This window comes from Galeopterus variegatus, unplaced genomic scaffold (assembly GCF_000696425.1).
Source record: "Galeopterus variegatus unplaced genomic scaffold, G_variegatus-3.0.2 Scaffold1244, whole genome shotgun sequence".
NCBI classification, from domain to species: Eukaryota; Metazoa; Chordata; class Mammalia; order Dermoptera; family Cynocephalidae; genus Galeopterus; species Galeopterus variegatus.
The window spans coordinates 14,527-19,624 of record NW_007727355.1 but is presented as its reverse complement, the minus strand read 5'-3'; the positions used below and the strand labels follow the sequence as shown (position 1 = coordinate 19,624).

The window sequence follows — 5,098 nt, the reverse complement described above, 5'->3', positions numbered from 1 at the left end:
TCCTGGAGCCCAAAGGCTGAAGAGTCTCAAGTTTGGATGTCTACAGATGGGAGAGAGGCGTGTATCCCAGTTCCAGTGGATAGAGAGAAGTTTGCCTTTTCCTCTTTTTTTATTATCGCCAGCCCACCAGTGGACTGGGTGATGCCCGCCCGCACTGAGGGTAGATCTCAGACCCACATGCTTATCTCTTCTGGAAACACCCTCAAAGACACACCCCCAAAAGATTGCTTTACCAGGTTTCTAAGTATTCCTTAATCTAACCAAGTTGACACCTAAATTTAACCATCACAGAGGATTAACTTCATATATGAAAATCAACACTTTTGCCTCTTTTGCAGTGATAGTTCCTATTGTTAGCATGCCTTTCTTGGGCATAAAAGGGATAATGCTGTATCTTGGTTTATGCACCATTAAGAATCAACTATAAATATTCAGATTGTTACTTTTTAAAATTGCAGATAAATAGTGACTCCCAAAAGATAATCAGTTTCTTTCTTTCTTCCTTTTATTTTTTTTTTTTAAAGATGACTGATAAGGGGATCTTAACCCTTGGCTTGGTGTTGTCAGCACCACACTCACCCAGTGAGCGAACCGACCATCTCTATACAGGGATCTGAACCCGTGGCCTTGGTGTTATCAGCACCACACTCTCCCAGGCGAGCCATGGGTTTTTCTTTCTTTTTCTGGTGGCTTGCTTGTATGGGAATCTGATCCCTTAACCTTGGTGTTATCAGCACCATGTTCTAACCAAGTGAGATAACTGGCCAGCCCTCAATTTCTTCATAAATGAAATATATGAAGAATGTATATTTTATGTATATTTTATATACATAAAAATCTGGAAAGATCATTAGTTCAAATACAAAACCCCTCATATACAAAAACTCTATTTTTTCCTTGCACACTACTTACATTCATGCAGTTGATTCTTTTTTTTTCCTTTTTGTCTTTTTTCGTGTCCAGCAACGGATCGCAACCCTCAGTGTCACACCCATACCGGACTGGGACCGGCAACGGTATCGCAACCCTCGGTGCTGCGCGCGCACCTCGCTCAGCCAGTGAGCGGGAACCGGTCTCCACATGGGATCCGAACCCTCGGCGGGAGCGCCGCCACGCTCCCAAGCGGCGCACTGTAGCAGTGCGCCACCGGGCCGGCCCTCATGCAGTTGATGCTACCATACACCTGTTCTGTACTAGAATTACACCACTAGGGTGAAATACTAATAAAAGTTAGTAAACTGAGGTTCTCCTTGACCACTGTATTAAAACTGCAACATTCAAGCAGAGTGAGAAACACCGTTCTTAAGCATGATTTTCTTCTTTCTGTTCTTGCATTTCACAATGATTATTAAAGGAAGGAGGCTGGTCTGTAAATAACTGGGTCATCCACTGCCCACTGGGAATGTCCTTGGAAGTTGATTCTCTTCTTAACTCTGCATTGTCAGCTGTTAGTGCACTTGCAGGGAAGCTGCAAGGTTCACTACTGTACGGATTTTCACCATAAGCACCACCATACAGTGCCCATAACCTGGATCAAATTTTTCTTCCTTAACAACCATCTTCTTTGCATCCTCTTGGGCAAGCTGTAGGACAAACGTGTATTGCAACTCTTTTACATCTGTGTTTCATTCAATGCCTTTCAACTCTTTTGATGCCTTTCAACCTCTTTTAGCTTAACACAGCAATGAACTTTGTCCTGGGCTCAAGGAAACTGAGCACGTCTCACACTGGATGATGATATGACATAGAAGAGAGTTTCTGTGTCTGAGGTCTTATGGAGTTGAAGCCCAAATGCCAACTTCTTAACCTTTACTCCAAAAGCTTCTTTACTAAAAATTTCATAAATACTTTTTGCATTAAGCACAACTATTCTTGACTGACATTTCTGTAATTTCTCTATTAGAATATGTCCTCCTTCATGAGTTCCTTACTAGAAATATCTTTGCTGACTGGAGTCACCCTTTCCACCAAATTGGTAAATCTGATACCATAGTTTCCTGGCAAATATGATGATTCACATGATTCAGTGGGACCTCACTCAGCCCTGGCATAAACAGACACTTCCAAAAATGGTTTCCAGGTCCAGGGTAATGATGCCCTTTGTAAGCAACCATTAGTCCTGGGTTTATGCCAATAATCACAATGTCCAGATTGAAGGTCGAAATATCAGGGAGAGTCGTGGTCAAAAGTTTAGCTTCTGAAACACCATTAAAATGGTCTACTTTTCACTTTAAACATGTCTGTCATTTTTTTTCTTTGATTTTGTGGACTTGCTAGATTTCTTTGACTCAGCAGACTTTTTGGGTTCTGTTGTTCTGGATTTTCTTTTCCTTCCTTTTGGAGCCCCTCTTACAGCTTCCTGAGTAGGAACTGGGGCTGGAACTTCTGCTGGGATTTGCTGTTTATCCATAACTGCCATATTAAAACCTTCAGCCATCAATTGATGAAATGGAAATATTTTAAAAGCTCGAGGTTGGGCCGGCCTGGTGGCACACTGGAGAGTGCGCTGCTTGGGAGCGCGGAGGCGCTCCCGCCGAGGGTTCAGATCCCATGTGGAGACCGGTTCCCGCTCGCTGGTTGAGCGCAGTGTGGGCGCAACACCGAGGGTTGCGATCCCATTACAGGTCAGTAAAAAAAAAAGGAAAAAAAAAAAAGCTTGAGGTTGCTGAAGGGAGTAACTGCCCATATTCTCCACTTCCAGTCCCAGAGGCTGCCCCTGCAGGTGGCTTCTCCTGCCAGGCAAATGCGTGACTGGTCTCTGTAATATGGAGGAACAGGCAAGGCATTATGACAACAACAGAGACTTGGACATGATTGTTGGCGAGCCCCCTCTAATTTTATTTATTTATTTATTTATTTTTATTTTTATTTTTATTTATTTTTGTCTTTTTGTCTCTTTTTTCGTGTCTGGCAACGGATCGCAACCCTCAGTGTCGCGCCCGTACCGGACCAGGACCGGCAATGGGATCGCAACCCTCGGTGCTGCACCCGCACCTCGCTCAGCCAGTGAGCGGGAACTGGTCTGTATGTGGGATCCGAACCCTCGGTGGGAGCGCCACGGCGCTCCCAAGCAGTGCACTGTAGCAGTGCGCCACTGGGCCGGCCCCATATTTATTTATTTATTTATTTATTTATTTCCCTTTTTGTCTTTTTTCGTGACCGACAATAGATCGCAACCCTCAGTGTCGCGCCCATACCGGACTGGGACCGGCAACAGGATCGCAACCCTCGGTGTTGCGCCTGCACCTCGCTCAGCCAGTGAGCGGCCGGTCTGTATGTGGGATCCAAACCCTCGGCGGGAGCATCGCCGTGCTCCCAAGCGGCGCACTGTAGCAGTGCGCCACCGGGCCGGCCTAATTTTATTTATTTGAGTAATTTTATTTACTCTTTTTTTCTTGGTTAGTCTGGCTAATGGTTTGTTGATTTTGTTTATCTTTTCAAAAAACCAACTCTTTGTTTGACTGATCTTTTGTATTGTATTTTTAGTCTCAATTTCATTTATTTCTGCTCTGATTTTTATTATTTCTATTCTTCTACTTATTTTGCGTTTGATTTGTTCTTGCTTTTCTAATTCCCTGAGATGTGTTGTTAGACTATGAATTTGAAATCTTTTTTTTTTTTTTTTTAAATGTAGGTGTTTATTGCTATAAACTTCCCTCAATACTGCCTTGGCTGTATCACACAGGTTTTGGTATGTTGCCTTTCTGTCCTCATTTGTTACCAGAAATTAAAAAAAAAATCCTTATTAATCTCTTCTTTGGCCCATTGGTCATTAACAAGCATGTTATTTAATTTCAAGTTTTAATATGTAGGTTTGTAAGTTCTTCTTGTTAGTGATTTCTAGTTTTATTCCATTATGGTCAGAAAAGATACTTGAAATGATTTTGATTTTTTTTTTTTGAGCATGTTGAGATTAGTTTTGTGGCCCAGCATGTGGTCATCCTGGTGAATGTTCCATGTGCTGATGAGAAGAATGTGTATTGCAGTTGTTGGATAAAATATTCTGTAAATGTTTGTTAGGTCCATCTGTTCTATGGTGCCATTTAAATCCTATATTTCTTTGTTGATTTTCTGTCTCAATGGTCTGTCTAGTGCTGAGTGGATGAGCTCAACTATTAAAAGTCTCCAACTATTATTGTGTTGGTATCTATCTATCTCTCCTTTAGATCTGATATTTGCTTGGTATATCTGGGTGCTCAGGTGTTGGGCACATATATATTTATAATTGTTATATCCTCTTGCTGTATTGATCCCTTTATTATTAGGTAATGCACATCCTTGTCTCAGTGCAAATTTTGATTTAAAGTATACTTTATCAGAGGTGGTGCAAGAGATGGACTAGAAGTGCCTTCAGCATGTTTCTCCCACAGAAAAGAGCCAGAACAACTAAAAGACAGCTAAATATTGATGAGAGCATTGGTGGGAGAGCAGTACAGTAAGAGACTGATGAGATCTCCATGGAGCATAAAAGCCCAAGATGGCAGCACAGAAACATGTGGCCTGAGCCACTATGTCTCTGACACTGGAATCAGCACAAATGAAATTTTCCCTTGTGGCAAAAAGGCAGGCAGAGGACCCACACCAACCCCTGTTGCTTTGCCCCCCCACGGATTTGTCACCCCACTTCCTCTGGGTGACAAAGATGCAAAGGATTACTCAAAGCCCATTTCTTCTGAGTAGTGAGAGACCCCAAAGTGGTTAAATTCCCCAGAACCCTAAAACGAGAGGCATCCCTTCCTTGGGAAATTAACCACGAATTGGGGTTCTCTTCCTTCGTTTATTTTCCAGACCAGGAAGTTACAGGAAGAGAACATAGGTGGGGTTATAGTTTAACAATATAGGCTGGTAACTTTCAGTGAAACAAGTCAGATGACATTCCATTAGACAATTAAGTGATCTACCAACAAAAGCTTGATCTTAGCAAACATTCCTTATCCCTCCAGAAATTTTCCAGTATCTTTACACATTAATCAGTAACTAGTCTGTCCTTGAGCCAGCAACCTTGCTGTGCCACAAATCTTTATCTTACAACAGAGACTTTATAGCCTGAAGAAAATTTCCTCTCCTTTGCAAGGTCAATATTTGGAACTGCAAGGCT

At 42.3% G+C, this 5,098-nt stretch overlaps 1 pseudogene; it reads right to left on the bottom strand.

Annotated features, from left to right (window-relative positions):
* Positions 1-1,302: 1,302 nt before the first annotated feature.
* LOC103592924 lies at positions 1,303-2,695 on the bottom strand (annotated as a pseudogene).
* Between the last annotated feature and the right edge of the window lie 2,403 nt (positions 2,696-5,098).